At 45.4% G+C, this 18444-nt stretch overlaps 1 protein-coding gene and 1 pseudogene across 4 annotated transcripts in view; one reads left to right on the top strand and one right to left on the bottom strand.

Moving 5' to 3' along the window:
- Positions 1 to 18444, top strand: part of BTD (biotinidase) — a 56852-nt gene that overhangs the window by 22482 nt on the left and 15926 nt on the right. The gene's annotated exons all lie outside the window — the stretch shown is intronic.
- On the bottom strand, positions 1403 to 16445 carry LOC137225586 (zinc finger FYVE domain-containing protein 1 pseudogene; annotated as a pseudogene).

Here is an 18444-nt window from a genome sequence, read left to right as displayed (position 1 = left end):
CCCACTCTGAGGGTTGTCTTTTTGTCTTGTTTTTAGTTTCCTTTGCTTTGCAAAAGCTTTTAAGTTTCATAAGGTCCCATTTAATTTTGTTTTTATTTCCATTACTCTAGGAGGTGGATCAAAAAATATCTTGCTGTGATTTATGTCAAAGAGTGTTCTTCCTATGTTTTCCTCTAAGAGTTTTATAGTGTCTGGTCTTACATTTAGGTCTCTAATCCATTTTGAGTTTATTTTTGTGTATGGTGTTAGGGAGTGTTCTAATTTCATTCTTTTACATGTAGCTGTCCAGTTTTCCCAGCACCACTTATTGAAGAGACTGTCTTTTCTCCATTGTATATCCTTGCATTTTTGTCATAGATTAGTTGACTATATGTGTGTGGGTTTATCTCTGGGCTTTCTATCCTGTTCCATTGATCTATATTTCTGTTTTTGTGCCAGTACCATATTGTCTTGATTACTGTAGCTTTGTAGTATAGTCTGAAGTCAGGGAGTCTGATTCCTCCAGCTCCATTTTTTTCCCCTCAAGATTGCATTGGCTATTCAGGGTCTTTTGTGTCTCCATACAATTTTAAGATTTTTTGTTCCAGTTCTGTAAAAAATGCCATTGGTAATTTGATAGGGATTGCGTTGACTCTGTAGATTGCTTTGGGTACTATAGTCATTTTCACAATATTGATTCTTCCAATCCAAGAACATGGTATATCTCTCCATCTGTTCGTGTCATCTTTGATTTCTTTCATCAGTGTCTTATAATTTTCTGAGTGCGGGTCTTTTACCTTCTTAGGTAGATTTATTCCTAGGTATTTTGTTCTTTTTGTTGCGATGATGAATGGAATTGTTTCCTTAATTTCTCTTTCTGATCTTTTGTTGTTAGTGTGTAGGAATGCAAGAGATTTCTGTGCATTAATTTTGTATCCTGCAACTTTACCAAATTCATTGATTAGCTCTAGTAGTTTTCTGGTGGCGTCTTTAGGATTCTCTATGTATAGTATCATGTCATCTGCAAACAGTGACAGTTTTACTTCTTTTCCAATTTGTATTCCTTTTATTTCTTTTTCTTCTCTGAATGCCATGGCTAGGACTTCCAAAACTATGTTGAATAATAGTGGTGAGAGTGGACATCCTTGTCTTGTTCCTGATCTTAGAGGAAATGCTTTCAGTTTTTCACCACTGAGAATGATATTTGCTGTGGGTTTGTTGTATATGGCCTTTATTATGTTGAGGTAGGTTCCCTCTATGCCCACATTCTGGAGAGTTTTTTTTATCATAAATGGGTGTTGAATTTTGTCAGAAGCTTTTTCTGCATCTATTGAGACGATCATATGGGTTTTATTCTTCACTTTTGCGGGGGGCATTAAAGGTCACCAGGCGTTTTATTGCAGTTAAAGCAGACTCGGACAGGATGGTCCCAGCCTCAAGAGGGGACAGCCCAGTGGTCATGGGAACACTCATCACAGAAGCCCTGTCTGCAGGCCCAGCAGTGGTACTTGGAAAGCTTGACGCTGAACCCCTTCTGGCAGTTGTGGTAGTGCAGGATCTCATGGTCTGGTACCCAGTACACCGGCCTGGCTGCATCCTTCACCAAACCTAGTGGTATGTCATTGGCCGTCACCACAGCTCCCAAAGTGTTCTGCACGGACTTGCCCACCTTCCGAACAATCAGCGTCCCGCCCTCATCATCCACCTGTGCCTCAGTAACTTCTAACTGAGAATTCCTGGCTTCATAGCAGTTGTCACACACCCACACGGGCACAGGGCCCCAGCCCCGCTCCAGCACTGGCCGGGTCGTGGGTGAACAGCTGTCACAGAAGCCCTCCCCCCAGGCCCGGCAGTGATGCTTGGTGTCATTATCTTTAAAGGGTGTAGCACACTTGTTGCAGCTCAGGATCTGGGAGTTGGGCCTCCAGTAGGCAGGGGCGATCTGGTCTGTCAGCCAGGACGTCACAGCCTTGGTGGGCCCAAGGCTAAGCTCGGACACTGACTGAGCCATGAAGTTCATCCCATCCAAGAGGCGCTGGGCAGCATTGTTGTTGTCCTTCAGAAATCCATCAGTTCCAGGCCACACATGCACAATCTCTGTCTGCACCACTGTGTCCACAGGATATTGGTTCCCAAACCAGTACTGCCGGCTACGATAGACCACGCCGCAGTTGGGACATTCGATTACGTACCCAGACCAGCCATATTTTGCGAGACCCATCCAGGGGGAGTCGGTTGAAGCAGCCGTCTTGGGCACCACGCTGACTTCATTGCCTCTCTCGTAGCAGGCCTTGCAGGTAAAAACCCGGTTGTCATACTGGTGAGAGTATCTGCAGCGGCTTTTGGCTTCACGAGGTACTCCTTCTTTCCCGTGATTCATGCTGTTCTTACATCCAGCCCCACAGCTGAGGCACAGGACGGAGCAGGTGAAGTACTCATCTGGAAAAAGGGAGCTGTGTGCCATCTCGTCATCGGGGAGCTCACCGCTGAAGCGGTCGCTGAGGGCCTTCAGAGCTTTGAACATGATCCCCGGGTGCCGGGGAGAACGGGTGTTGTTATTCTCTAGTTGTTGCTCCAAAGCACGCCGAAGACCAGAAAAGTCCGTGGGAGGATTGTATGTCCTCGTTCCCTTGTAACGAATAGAACTGAAGGCTTCAGGGAAGCGGCCCAGCTTCCGGAACCGGTCCTGGATGAGCTTCTCGGGCACCTCGGAGGGGTGATTAGAGTCTAGCAGCTGAGTGTGCACAGTCTCGTGGAAAACGATAACAGCAGGGCCCAGGGTGGACAGGGGGACATCCAGGCCACAGCGGGCAGTGGTAGCCTTGAGCTCCTTGGTGAAGTGCTTCAGATAAGCTTCTGAGGCGTCCCCAAGGAACTTGAAGAGGTCTGCAGTCGGTCTGCATGAGTTCGATAGATGACGAGGTCTGAAATGGCCAGGACCTTAAGCAGCAGCCGTGTTCTCTGGCTTAGATTCTCTGTAGCCCACAAGAGCCCTTCTGTGTCTATCACTGCTACTTTGTGGACTGGATCATATGCCGCCCACACTCCAACAGTGCAGGACTCCTGGGCAGGGGAGGCTTTGAAGACTTCCCGGCCACAAAAGAAAGTGTGGTTGAGGGTATGAGCCTTCTCATCCCCAGTATTTCCAAAAATGGAAACCACTTTCAGATGCTGATAGGATTTGCATCCAATTTCCTAATAAAGTCCTCTTCATTCGTTACCTGAATTTCTTCATTCTCATCTACTAGGAGGAAACTCACAACCTTCTCAGTCATCTTCTTTGTCTTGGTGTCCTCATCCATCCCTTCTTCCTCCAGCAATGCCTGGACCTTAGCCACATGGTACACAGTAACAGGGTGCCTCCTTTTGTTACCCCCAGAATGAGTCCTCTCTGGCACTCCAGGCACAAGTTGATTTTACAGGTCTGGCACCTCACGTCTGCCGTCTGCTTCATACCTGGAGAACGCCCACTGGGGTCCTTGCAGGGGTCACAGTAAGGGACGTGGCCAGCTTTGAGTCTGATCCGCTCATGGTTTCTCAGGCGCTCCTGCCGCTGGAGCTTCTCCTAGCAGCGGAGACACTGCAGGCTGCAGCACTCATCACACTCGGAGACGGCTTCATCAGTCCCGCTGCAGGTGTAACTCTCCTGGCACAACAGCCCTTCTCTGCTGGGGAAGTCTGCGCACTCAATATTCAGACTGGGAAGGAAAGCATCTACAATATAACAGTACCTGGGCTTTCCCCAGAAGTGAAGACAAAGGCGTTGAGTCTGAAGACTGAGCACAGCCTCCACAGGGTTCTGAACACCCTTAAAAAAATGTTTTAAAAAAAACATTCGATGTCCTATCAGAATTCTTCACACATTTACAAACGTTCAGATGTTTAATTTTCTGCTGCCAAGCCTCCTGGATCAGCAGCAATGTTGACTTGGCTTGATAGTTTCATCCTCCATAAAGTGCAGGCAAATATATGGTTAAAATTAACTTGAGAGGGTCTGTTATGGCTATCTGAAAGAGATCTGATGGGTTCACTGAGGTGGGCACATGCATGGGGCCTCAGACACAAGGTTTTGGTAATGAAAGAGAGTGGTCAGGAACTTTTCAATATTATCCAGCTTAAGTCAGTATTTCAGAGGATACCTCGACGCCTCTCTCCAGCCGGGGATTCCTCACCCTTCCTTCTTTCCGGACAACACCACCACAACCCGAGGGGCAGCAGCAAGGTCGAAGAACAAAGAAGGGCACCCCAAATCCCCCCAACGCTGGCAGAGGCCAGAGCCGCATCCATTGTTTATACCACCCCCACCGCCCCCCCCCTTCCTTCCGGGGGCAGAGGGAGCTCCAGGGCTATCACTCATCCGGTGCAGGGCCATGCCCTTCCCTCCCCGACCGCAGTGTCCCGGGAACCCTACCAAGAAGCAGCTCTGCTGTGGCGAGGAAGCGTCAGGGGATCCCGGGGCCCCGGTGGAGGTGTGGGCTGTTCCTCAGGGCACCAGTGGATCCATCCTCATCTCCATTTCCATCCCCCTCCTCCGTCACTGCCTCCTGGGGTTCCTCCTCTCCTGTTGTCAGTTAGGATCAGCTGATGCGAGTGAACTTCTCCCTGCTCCCAATTTGTTAATATGGTGTATCACACTGATTGATTTGTGTATATTGATACGCAATATAAATATTTTGCATCCCTGGGATAAATCCCACTTGATTATGGTGTATGATCCTTTTAATGTGTTGTTGGATTCTGTTTGCTAGTATTTTGTTGAGGAATTTTGCATCTATATTCATCAGTGATATCGGTCTGTAATTTTCTTTTTTTGTAGTATCTTTGTCTGGTTTTGGTATCAGGGTGATGGTGGCCTCATAGAATGAGTTTGGGAGTGTTCCTTCCTCTGCAATTTTTTGGAAGAGGTTGAGAAGGATGGGTGTTAGCTCTTCTCTAAATGTTTGGTAGAATTCACCTGTGAAGCCATCTGGTCCTGGACTTTTGTTTGTTGGAAGATTTTTAATCACGGTTTCAATTTCATCACTTGTGATTTGTCTGTTCATATTTTCTGTTTCTTTCTGGTTCAGTCTTGGAAGCTTATACCTTTCTAAGACTTTGTCCATTTCTTCCAGGTTGTCCATTTTATTGGCATACAGTTGCTTGTAGTAGTCTCTTAGGATGCTTTGTATTTCTGTGGCGTCTGTTGTAACTTCTCCTTTTTCATTTCTAATTTTATTGATTTGAGTCCTCTCCCTCTTTTTCTTGATGAGTCTGGCTAATGGTTTATCAATTTTGTTGTTTATCTTCTCAAAGAACCAGCTTTTAGTTTTATTGATCTCTTTACTATTGTTTTCTTTGTTTCTATTTCATTTATTTCTGCTCTGATCTTTATGATTTCTCTTCTTCTACTAACTTTGGGTTTTGTTTGTTCTTCTTTCTCTAGTTCCTTTAGGTGTAAGGTTAGATTGTTTATTTGACATTTTTCTTGTTTCTTGAGGTAGGCTTGTATTGCTATAAACTTCCTTCTTAGAACTGCTTTTGCTGCATCCCATAGGTTTTGGATCATCGTGTTTTCATTGTCATTTGTCTCTAGGTATTTTTTTATTTCCTCTTTGATTTCTTCAGTGATCTCTTGGTTATTTAGTAACGTATTGTTTAACCTCCATGTGTCTGTGTTTTTTAGGTTTTTTTCCCTATAATTGATTTCTAATCTCATAGCATTGTGGTCAGAAAAGATGCTTGATATGATTTCAATTTTCTTAAATTTACTGAGGCTTAATTTGTGACCCAAGATGTGATCTATCCTGGAGAATGTTCCTTGCACACTTGAGAAGAAAGTGTAATCTGTTTTTGGATGGAGTGTCCTATAAATACCAATTAAATCTTTCTGGTCTATTGTGTCATTTAAAGCTTGTGTTTCCTTATTAATTTTCTGTTTGGATAATCTGTCCACTGGTGTAAGTGAAGTGTTAAAGTCCCCCACTATTATTGTGTTACTGTTGATTTCCTCTTTTATAGCTGTTAGCAGTTGCCTTAGATATTGAGGTGCTCCTATGTTGGATGCATATATATTTATAATTGTTATATCTTCTTCTTGGATTGATCCCTTGATCATTATGTAGTGTCCTTCCTTGTCTCTTTATTTAACATTCTTTATTTTAAAGTCCGTTTTATCTGATATGAGTATTGCTACTCCAGCTTTCTTTTGATTTCCATTTGCATGGAATATCTTTTTGCACCCCCTCACTTTCAGTCTGTATGTGTCCCTAGGTCTGAAGTGGGTCTCTTGTAGACAGCATACATATGGGTCTTGTTTTTGTATCCATTCAGCGAGCCTGTGTCTTTTGGTTGGCACATTTAATCCATTCACTTTTAATGTAATTATCGATATGTATGTTCCTATTACCATTTTCTTAATTGTTATGGGTTTGTTTTTGTAGGTCCTTTTCTTGTCTTGTGTTTCCCACTTAGAGAAGTTCCTTTAGCATTTGTTGTAGAGCTGGTTTTGGGGTGCTGAATTCTCTTAGCTTTTGTTTGTCTGTAAAGCTTTTGATTTCTCCGTTGAATCTGAATGAGATCCTTGCTGGGTAGAGTAATCTTGGTTGTAGGTTCCTCCCTTTCATCACTTTAAACATATCATGCCACTCCCTTCTGGCTTACAGAGTTTCTGCTGAGAAATCAGCTGTTAACCTTATGGGAGTTGCCTTTTATGTTATTTGTCGTTTTCCCCTTGTTGCTTTCAAAAATTTTTCTTTGTCTTTAATTTTTGTCAATTTGATTACTGTGTGTCTCGGCATGTTTCTCCTTGAGTTTATCCTGCCTAGGACTCTCTGTGCTTCCTGGACTTGGGTGGCTATTTCCTTTTCCATGTTATGGAAGTTTTTGACTATAATCTCTTTAAATATTTTTGGGTCTTTTCTCTCTCTCTTCTCCTTCTAGGACCCCTGTAATGTGAATGTTGTTGCATTTAATGTTGTCCCAGAGGTCTGTTAGGCTGTCTTCATTTCTTTTCATTCTTTTTTCTTTATTCTGTTCCATGGCAGTGAATTCCACCATTGTGTCTTCCAGGTCACTTATCCGTTCTTCTGCCTCAGTTATTCTGCTATTGATTCCTTCTAGTGTATTTTTGATTTCAGTTATTGTATTGTTCATCTCTGTTTGTTTGTTCTTTAATTCTTCTAGGTGTTTTTTCTTTAATTTTTCTAGGTCTTTGTTAAACATTTCTTGCATCTTCTCGATCTTTGCCTCCATTCTTTTTCCGAGATCCTGGATCATCTTCACTATCATTATTCTGAATTCTTTTTCTGGAAGGTTTCCTATCTCCATTTCATTTAGTTGTTTTTCTGGGGTTTTATCTTTTTCCTTCATCTGGTACTTAGCCCTCTGCCTTTTCATCTTGTCTATCTTTCTGTGAATGTAGTTTTTGTTCCACAGGCTCCAGGATTATAGTTCTTCTTGCTTCCGCTCTCTGCCCTTTGGTGGATGAGGCTATCTAAGAGGCTTGTGCAAGTTTCCTGATGGGAGGGACTGGTGGTGGGTAGAGCTGGCTGTTGCTCTGGTGGGCAGAGCTCAGTAAAACTTTAATCTGCTTATCTGCTGATGGGTGGGGCTGGGTTCCCTCCCTGTTGGTTGTTTGTCCTGAGGCGACCCAACACTGGAGCCTACCTGGCTCTTTGGTGGGGCTAATGGTGGACTCCGGGAGGGCTCACACCAAGGAGTACTTCCCAGAACTTCTGCTGCCAGTGTCCTTGTCCCCACATTGAGACACAGCCACCCCCCACCTCTGCAGGAGACCATCCAACACTAGCAGGTAGGTCTGGTTCAGTCTCCTGTGGGGTCACTGCTCCTTCCCGTGGATCCCAATGCACACACTACTTTGTGTATGCCCTGCAAGGGTGGAGTCTCTGGTTCCCCCAGTCCTGTCGAAGTCCTGCAATCAAATCCCACTAGCCTTCAAAGTCTGATTCTCTAGGAATTCCTCCTCCTGTTGCCAGACCCCCAGGTTGGGAAGCCTGACGTGGGGCTCAGAACCTTCACTCCAGCGGGTGGACTTCTGTGGTATAAGTGTTCTCCAGTTTGTGAGTCCACCACCCTGTGGTTATGGGGTTTGATTTCATTGTGATTGTGCCCCTCCTACCGTCTCACTGTGGCTCTCCTTTGTCTTTGGTTGTGGGGTATCTTTTTTGGTGAGTTCCAGTGTTTTCCTGTCAATGATTGTTCAGTAGTTAGTTGTGATTCCGGTGCTCTTGCAAGAGGGAGTGAGCGCACATCCTTCTACTCCATCATCTTGAACCAATCTTCACTATTTTTTTAAAATGGTAATTTATGATATATATATATATATTCTTAATTATATTATTTATTTTTGGCTGCATTGGGTCTTCATTGCTGCGTGCGGGCTTCCTCTAGTTGCGGCAAGCGAGGGCTGCTCTTCATTGCAGTGTGTGGGCTTCTGATAGCGGTGGCTTCTCTTGCTGTGGATCACAGGCTCTAGGTGCATGGGCTTCTGTTGTTGTGGCACACGGGGTCAGTAGTTACGGCTCATGGGCTGTAGAGTGCAGGCTCAGTAGTTGTGGCGCACGGGCTTAGTTGCTCTGTGGCATGTGGTATCTTCCCAGGCCAGGGCTCAAACCCACGTCCCCTCCATTGGCAGATGGACTCTTAACCACTGTGCCACCAGGGAAGTCCAAATCATAGTTATTTTTAATTGCTGGTCTGATCATTCCAACATGTCTGCCACATCTGACTCTGGTTCTGTTGCTTGATGTGTCTCTTCAAATTTTTTTTTTTCCTTCTAGTATGCCTAGTAATTCTTTTTTGAAAGCTGGATATGAGACATGAGGTACTGGGTAGAGGAGCTGTAGTAAATAGGCATTTAGTATTGCTGGCCAGGTGTGGAAAGTGAGAAGTTGTCTTTTGTCCTGTGGTCTGTCTTTTAGTGAACTTGACAAGTTCACACTGCCCAGTCTAGCCCACCTCTCTGGTGGGACAGGATGGCTAGAGGGGGCTGGAGTTGGGTGTCTCCCTCTCCCTAGGTCGTTTAGGTTCTATAAAACCGCAGTAGGTTCGCTGTGCTAAAACAGTTTCTTTTGAGGGCAGGCCTCCTGAGGAACAGTGCACTCTGGCTGCTTTTCCGCTCTCTCTAGCCGCAGAGATTTTCTCCAGCTGTACTGCGAGGACTGGATACAGCTCCTAGAGGAAGAACTCAGAACTGTGGGCACACCCTGCCAAAGCCGGGCTCCCCTGAAGTTCTTCACTCTTGGACCTGTCCACCCTGAGCCTCCAGCAACTGGTCAGTTACAGTTTAGCTTTTCCTGTACTGGTACTGGCTCCACTGAGGTTTCTGCTCACAGGTTTCTACTCAGTTAGGTTGTGATATTTTGTATTCACCTGTCTGTCTCTCTAAATTTTGGAGGCAGCAGTTTGCCCTGTGGTCTCAGTTCTCAGATGTATCTAAGAAGAGCTGTTGGTTTTCAGTTTGTTCACATTTTTACTTGTTAACATAGAATGGCTGCTTCCAAGCTCCTTATATGCCAGACTGGAAACCAGAAGTCTCAACTGTTTATTTTTTTCCTTATGTTTTTCATTTAGTAGAAAAACAGTGTGACATTAAGAAAACATTTTAAATCTCCATAAGATGACCTGTCATGTTTTCAGTTATCCGCATTCTTTTCCAGTCTTTGTTCACATGCATGCATGTTTTACTTCGCTATTACCACTGTAAACAGAGAAAAGTTTTCACTATGTTTGTTGAGCATAGCTATCTTTAAAATTTTTGCTTAATATCCCACCTGGTTTGTATATATTTTCATAGCTTTCTTCATATTGGATGTTAGATATTGTTTGTTTCCAGCTTTCATCTACTGGGACTTATTCTTCAGTTTTAGCTAGCATCCACTTATTAAACATTAAGTGCTTTACATCAGGTATTTTCACTTCCAGCTTGTAGATGAAGAAGTTGAAGCTTCGTTGTGTTAAATAACTTATCCAAGCTTATATAATGAGTAAGTATCAGAGGCAGGATTTACTTTTTTTTTTTTTGGCTGTGCCACGCAGCATGAGGAATCTTACTTCCCCAACCAGGGATCAAACCTGTACCCCCTGCAGTGGAAGTATGGAGTCCTAACCACTGGACCACCAGGGAATTCCCAGATCCAGGATTTCAAATCAGACATTTTAAAACTCAAAAGCCCGTATTCTTTACTTCCATAGTATGCTGTCATTTCAACTGACTTTTTTCTTATTTAAATGACTTCCTAAGATAAAGTCCCAGAAGAATACTGTTTGTGATTTATAATATGAATTATTAAACTTTTTTCCCAATAAGAAAGTACTGTTATAATCACTTTACTAGTTTATTTTTTTTCCAAATTTAATCTTTTAAAATAGTGCAAGTTAATGTTTATTTTGTATATAAGTTCAAAGTTTTTCAGTGTTTGTTTATGATTTGTTTTCTTCTTTAAATCTGTTCTTGTTTATTGCCTATTTATAAGTGTTGTCTTGATGTTTATATTTTGCATGTAAATTTTAATTTATCAATCTGTTTCTTCTATTATTTTAACTGCTTCAAATTTTAGAAAGTTGTTTCATCAAACCTTTGCTAGCCAATTATAATTTATTCTAGTTTTCCTAACATTCAACATGTACCTCCTGATTTTGAGTTTGTTTTTGTATATGGTGTAAGGTGTTTAATCTTATTTCCAAATTGTTGTTCAGTCATCCCAATATCACTTATTCAATCAAACTTTTCCTCTTGCTGTTCTGAGTGTGGTGGCATACAGAGAACTACCAGTAAGGCACACAAATAATTACCAGTCTGTCCAAAGCAGAAGAAAACAAAAATGCTCAGTGCCTCTAGGAAGAGAGGCGAAAGCAGAGGTACTGACCATTTCTCTGCCGTTTACCATGCCCTGCATGGAGTCGGCCACGTTTGTGAGTAGGGCTAAGGTCACTCTCATTCTTGATCATGTGCTGCCCTCTAACTGCACTGTGGGTCACCTACAGCTTGCCACCATGCTTGTGTCGAGAGCATCCTCCACAGGTACTCAGAGGGACAGCATCTGGACCCATTTGCCTGCCTTTTGCTGTTTCTCTCTTGGTGAGCTTGACTGTGCCTCTCCCCAGCAGATACTTCCTGGACCCTCCATAGGAGAAGGTGGCCTTTGGCATGTTTTCTCTAGTGCTGTATTTTACCTTAGATTTTTTTGTTGTTTCTTTCACTCTTCCTACTATCATTCATTCTCAGTGTTTCCAGACTATCCTGTTAGGGATTGTTCTTTTGACTTGGGGACCACGGTTTCCTGGCTCTAATACCCATTCCATTGTCCTCCACGCTCTGCATGCAGGGCATCCTCACCATCTTGCTGGTCCTGTGATCTGGGTGTTTTAGTCCCGAGCACTGGCAGACAAGAGCACGGAGGTGATGGGACGTGGTGTCATGATGTTTGGCCCACCATGCCCTTAGAGATGTTGTATCCACCATACATTTAATTCACAAAGAACCTTTGCATTGCCCTCACTTCTGAGCACATCTTCCCTGAAAAATTTGACCTGTGGTTCTAGGGCATCATATTTTCCATGTGCTAATTGTGTTTCTCCATGTCCAGTCTTCAGGTCCTCATTCCCTAGAAGGTGCTTCTTCTGATGACTCTAATTGAAGGTAGTCCAACAAAGAAATGGGGATGAAATTTCCCAAGGGCTTTTTTTTTTTTTTTTTTTTTTTTTTTTTGTGGTACGCGGGCCTCTCACTGTTGTGGCCTCTCCCGTTGCTCCTGTTGTGGCCTCTCCCGTTGCGGAGCACCAGCTCCAGACGCGCAGGCTCAGCGGCCATGGCTCACGGGCCCAGCCGCTCCGCGGCATGTGGGATCTTCCCGGACCGGGGCACGAACCCGTGTCCCCTGCATCGGCAGGCGGACTCTCAACCACTGCGCCACCAGGGAAGCCCTTCCCAAGGGCTTTGAAAGACAATTCTTTGCTGACACCCATGGAGTCTTATTTCAGAGACCCTGATGATAGTTCTAGGGGACTGAGAAGAGCAGGGTAGCTACAAATGCTCCCACCGTTCTTCTCTCCCAAGACTGACGGACAGCGAGGAAGCCTTCTCTGAGTGCTTTCCTTGCTCCCTTGGCCAAGGTCTACGAACCACAGTTTAAGACTTACTTCCTCAGCAATTCATTTTTGGCTCCCAAAGATTTCAGATAAGCTTTTTTTTTTTTTTGCGGTACGCGGGACTCTCACTGTTGTGGCCTCTCCCATTGCGGAGCACAGGCTCAGGACGCGCAGGCTCAGCGGCCATGGCTCACGGGCCCAGCTGCTCCGAGGCACGCGGGATCCTCCCCAACCGGGGCACGAACCCGCGTCCCCTGCATAGGCAGGCAGACTCCCAACCACTGCGCCACCAGGGAAGCACCAGATAAGCTTTTGAGAAGAAATCTGATACACTTTTGCAGAATATAATTGGAAGATTTTTCAGATTACCTATAAATGTATAATTATATTTATAAATAATTATGTTAAAATTTTTAAATGAAAATTTATTTAAATTTATAAATATATTATACACTATTTACTTATTCATTTAATTCCTACATATTTCTTTATTCATCTTATGTAATTACCTAATGGAATATCTATCTCTTACCCCTGTTCTAGTCTTTTAAAATCAGGAACCTTATTTAAACAAATGAAAACCAGTAACAACCTGGTTCTACAGTGATGTTCCTGTCAAGGCAAAGACAAGCACTGAATCCTTTAACCGACCTGGACCAGATTGTTTTGGGGACTTTTTTCCCCCCAGTTTGAGTATTTAAATACTTTGCTGATCATTTCCACTAATGTGGTGGGAGCACTTTGAAATCTGCCCACATTCTCTCAGCCCTTTTGTTGGAGAATCACCTGGGAAATAAAGGTGATGGTTCTGACTCATGTCTTTCTTTGACACGAGGGGAAGATAGTGTCAGAATGTACCTGCCTTTACCCTCCAGCCCAGTGGCTCTGCAGGTGACCCCAGGCCAGGAGTATCAGCACCACCATCACCTGGGAACTCATTAGAAAATGCATATTCTAGGGCCCTACCCCAGGTCTGCTGAGTGAAAACTTCTGGGCAAGGGGTCCAGGGAACTGCACGTTCAAGCCCTTCAGGTGCCTCAGCGTCAGCGTCCCCATTTGAGAACCACTGCTCTGGTCTGACCAACCAGTCTCTCCCTTGTGAGGGTACTTTGAATTTCTGTTGAATTCTGCTGCAGCTGCAATGAAGACACCACAGTGGTCTTTGAAGGTCTGACTGATAAATTACCCCCATCTTGAACATGTACTGGGAGGGTTGGACCAGGAGACAGGAGAGTTGCTTTCCATTCTGTTCTCACCACTAACTAGTCCTGGAGGATTCCCTCTTCATGAAAATGGAATTTTACCATCTGCTTTCATTGCTTTATGTGACAGGAAGATAAAATCAAGCAGTGGATGTTAAAGTGGTTTGAAAACATTAACATGTAACATAAAATGCAACGTGGCAGCCATGTAACACTTTGTCCCTTTGGATCCTTTACCTCAACTAGATTTCCCTGTGAAGAGTGCTGTGCATCTACGGATGGGTTGCATTGCTTTGCACACCCACTCACATCTATGGGGTATACTGCTGTAAGAAATCACAGCAAATTTAGAACCTGTGAATACAGAAGATGAAACAGGTCCTAGGAACATGGCAAACAAAAAAATAGCTTTCATGAGACCCAAATCTTGGAAAATCAAATGTTGTCTAGTTTTTTCACTGTAAAAGAGTTAGGTGGGGAAAAAAGAGATAGATGAGGTGTTAGGAACGGAAAGGAGGAAAAAACATCCATTTACTTCTTAAGAATGACCCACTCTTGCGGCACTTCAGCGCAAATCCCCACGTGGGTAAGTGGTACTCAGTTGGCCCACAGGGTGGCAGTAGCGGACCTGGAGGGGTCTCTTCTTTGAAGCAGAGTCTCCTGGGTGCTCTTTTCTGTCTGCACAACCAAGTGAAGAAAAGAGACTTCTTCCATTAAACACCTGTGCATTTCAGGGGGAAGTTTTGTCTTAAATAATGAAGGTAATTTCCCATTTGAGGAAAAGAAAGGTGACATATTTAGGTTCAAGTGCCACGATTGCTCATTCGGTGTTCTAAGAGAAATTACTCCCGTCACCAGAAAGGGGCCCCAGTCCAAGGCCTGGTCCACGGTTACACTTTTGTATGTCACTCGCTTCTTGGAGGTAACAGCTGGAATGTTTTATAATAGTGTTTATTTTTACTTGTTGACAGTTTGCTTTATTTATTTATTTATGGCTGTGTTGGGTCTTCGTTTTTGTGCGAGGGCTTTCTCTAGTTGTGGCAAGCGGGGGCCACTCTTCATCGCGGTGCGCGGGGCCTAGCACTATCGCGGCCTCTCTTGTTGCGGAGCACAGGCTCCGGATGTGCAGGCTCAGTAATTGTGGCTCACGGGCCCAGTTGCTCCATGGCATGTGGACTCTTCCCAGACCAGGGCTCGAACCCGTGTCCCCTGCATTGGCAGGCAGACTCTCAACCACTGGGCCACCAGGGAAGCCCCTGGAATGTTTGTAAAAGAAAAATGACAATTTAGCAGTTCAGCCAGGAGTTTCTGGTAATTTACTCACTGTTCCATGTACGTTCAGCCTTGAACCTCAGCATCACCCTCACTCAGTTGCCACCTGACACACACCCCTGAGGCATCAGAGTCTTGGTGGTGGATGGTTTGCACGAAGCTGTTCAAGCTACAACACTGGGGGGCTTTACATTGTTCCAGGGCCGGTCATGGACCAGGTCACTAGGCACAGAGGCAGGGAACAAGAGGCTTTCTGGGAAATAAAGGTCTCTTTGGGGTTTCTTTAAATTCAGATTATGTAAGTTAGATGGAGATGGGCATTTCTCCTGCTTATGTAAAAGGATTTAAACAAGGAAATCACAAAATTCATGAGAATGGGTTTAGAACTATTTGGAACTTAACAGTATTTTTCATGGCATCCTGTCAGATACACATAGAAGCGTATACTGTGCTCGCTCCTAACGACTTAGCTGGTCCCTCAGCTTTGTTCCACAGGATATGACATTTCCTCTGCCAACTTCCCAATCATGGGGCTGTCATTCTCCTTCACAAGAGTGACAAGATCTTTTATTAAAACGATCAGTATGTCTATATATAAAATTTTAAGTGTATATACCTGCCTCTGAAATTATCTTATTAAGAATACCTTCATAATAATCCTTTCATTTTATTGCAAAATACACTATTGTAATAGCATGGCTAGGAAGGAAACACAGCTTACTTTCAAGGTGACTCATTTAGCAAGATGGAAAACAAAAGTTCCTTGTGTGTAAAAATATCTAGTGATTGACATGTTACCAAATTTCCACAAAATAGATTTCCATGTAATTTAAGACTTTGATTTTTTTCCCTCATAGATCATAAGAACCCTCCTGACCAGGATTAGTGTCAGGGGAACATGTTTCTTTACGAACTGAGAAGCAGAGGCTTCTGTAGGGCGGTGAGAAGACCAGGATGCTTTTGCATGAAGATGTCACTCCAGCAGTGCTGTCCCCACCCCAGCAATCATTTCCTGGCTCAGCTCTCACTCTGGAGGCAGCGGGGAATTCTGAGCAGAGGAGCGTCTTGATTGACCCAGGGTTTAACCGGATCTCCACGGAGATGAGGCTGGAAGAGAGTGGGGCACTGTGGGAGCTGCCGGTTATCTCCCTCTGACTTCATTTTCTGCCGCCTTCCATGGTCCCTGGTCCTTGGTCCCTGGTCCCTGGTCCCTGGTCCCAGCCCACCGCTCTCCTTGCTGTTTCTTGAACCACCCGAAAGCTCCCACTCGGGCCTTTAGAGCGAGCAGCCTGCTGCCTGGAACCCTCTTCCCCCGGCACCCACGGGCCTCCTCTCGCACCTTCTTCGGACGCCGGCTTCTCCTGGAGCCCGTCCTGGTCTAAAACCTACCCCCACCCACGCCAGGCCCTCCCTGCCCCCTCCCCGTCTTTATGGCTCCTTCGTACTTATTGCCAAATGACACGTTAGGTGCAGTCAGTTGGCAATGACAATGGGGTTAACGTCCCAATAAACCCATCGTAAGTTGAAAATATCATGGGTCAAAAATTCATTTGATACACGCAGCCTCCCGGACATCCCAGCTCAGCCCCGCCCATGTCACACGTGCTCAGAACACTCACATTAGCCTGCACGTGGGCAGAACCCTCTAATGCAAGGCGTAGTTTATAATAAAGTGTTGACTGTTTCACGGAGTTTATGGAATACTGCACTGAAAGGGAAGAACAGAATGGAGTGCGGGTCGGGATGGTTGTCAGTGTATCAGTTGCTCACCCCCGTGACTGGGGGCTGCAGCTGCCCTGCCCAGGATCAGAGAGAGGGTCGTACTACATGCCGGACCCCCCGGGAAAGTCCACATTCTGAATTCTGAGCACGGTTTCCACTGAACGCATATGGCTTTCGCACCATCGTAAAGTCGAACCATCATGAGTAGGGGGACGATCTGTGTTGATTGTGGCAGTTTCCGCATACATGGGGAGGGTCCACTTGGAAGGGCTAGGCGCCTTCACTGCTGGGTCCCCGATGCCTGCACCTCCGCAGGTATCACGTGGATGTCGAAGTGAGCGCGCTCCCGGCCCTACCGTCTCCCGCCCCCGCCTCAGTGGAGCTCAGGAAGCAGGATGTGGGAGCACACTGTCACCTCGGTGGTGCCTTCACGCTGGGCTCTTCCTGGAGTTTAGACTCCCGTCAAATGCCTACGATGGAAGGAGGTTCGTAGCTAGCTTTTCAGACTGAGCACACATCTCCAGCCACCATTCTGTTTATGGTCCAGGCCCTGCCCTGCTCTGCAGGTGGATCTGTTGCTGGATCGCCAAGAACCTCATGACTCCCAGGGAGACCCCGGCCCCTCAGCCACTCGGTGAGCGCGCCGTCCTGAGCCATCACCGGGCCACCTGTACCCTTGCATCCTGTCGCCTGCCAGCACCCCCTGCTGCCATCCAGGCCTTTCAAAGCCCTTGCCACGAAGAGAGGGAAAACCAGAACACCACTCTTCAGCAAGGGTGCACTGTGGTGCCTATTTTTATTTTAATGACTCATTCTCTCCTACCTCATTAGGCTTGCTTCTTTCAAGGGGGAATACCTGGCTGAATCTGCATAACCCCTTATTATTGACCTACCTCTGTTCACGCAGAAATGATTGCCACTCACGGCTCTCCTACCAGGCTCTTTTTGTAAATAATCTAAATTTATTTTCTCAAAATAGAAAGAAAGGGGATATCTTGCTGGTTCCGCAATTTCCTTGTTTTGCTGGACTGCAAGGCCCTGAGATTTTATTTATTTATTTATTTATTTATGGCTGCCTTGGGTCTTCATTGCTGTGCGTGGGCTTCAGTAGTTATGGCACGCGGGCTCAGTAGCTGTGGCGCACGGGCTTAGTTGCTCCACGGCATGTGGGATCTTCCCAGACCAGGGCTCGAACTCGTGTCCCCTGCATTGGCAGGCGGACTCTCAACCACTGCGCCGCCAGGGAAGCCCAGTCCCTGAGATTTAAACGAATGTTCTTTGTCCCCACATCAGCGGCATGCAGCTCTTAGCTGAGGAAGGAGGACCCCGCAAACGCCGCTCTCAGCTCCAGGACCTCCTGACCTGCCCCCACCGGGTCCTGGTTCATGTGCTCCCCCCACCACCCAGCCTTGTTTCCCCCCTCTTAGTGAGGCCATGGCCTTATACTTTAGAAATATTGCGAATTTGACTTTGAAGATGAAAGTTTTCCCCTCAAACCACTCCCCATTTATCATCATTCTGAAACCAGAGCTGGAATGGGAAACCGATTTTGAGACTTTAAAAATTATTCCCTGCTGGGATGTAGAGACTGTCATACAGAGTGAAGGAAGTCAGAAAGAGAGAAACAAATACCGTATATTAACGCATATATGTGGAAGCTAGAAAAATGGTACAGATGAACCGGTTTGCAGGGCAGAAATAGAGACACAGATGTAGAGAACAAACGTATGGACACCAAGGGGGGAAAGCGGGGCTGGGGGGATGAATTGGGAGATTGGGATTGACATATACACATTAATAGGTATAAAATAGATACCTAATAAGAACCTGCTGTATAAAAAAAATAAAATACAATTCAAAAAAATTATTCATTGCTGGTCTTCAGAGGCAAAATTCAGATAAGAGAGCTTATCAGTTATACTTCCGTTTCTACTCAAAAGCTCATGGCCGCTCACTCAAAGGCCTCTTGATCTGATCTTCCAACACCGCTTACAGTGCCCCAGACTGACGGCAGCACGCCTGGCATTTGGATGGAACATTTCTTCCCTGAGGAGAGAAGTGACAGTTTGAGACAGGGCGGGGTTGGGATGGAGAGCGCTGCCCACCCTGAGAAGTACCTGAGTTTGCGGGGATTCTGACTGAGCACCCTGAGTCCGTGGTCTGCTGCTGAAAATACTTATGG

Source organism: Pseudorca crassidens, chromosome 5 (assembly GCF_039906515.1).
Source record: "Pseudorca crassidens isolate mPseCra1 chromosome 5, mPseCra1.hap1, whole genome shotgun sequence".
Classification (NCBI taxonomy): Eukaryota; Metazoa; Chordata; class Mammalia; order Artiodactyla; family Delphinidae; genus Pseudorca; species Pseudorca crassidens.
The sequence above is the reverse complement of the archived record's forward strand: the minus strand, read 5'-3'. Positions and strand labels throughout refer to the sequence as shown.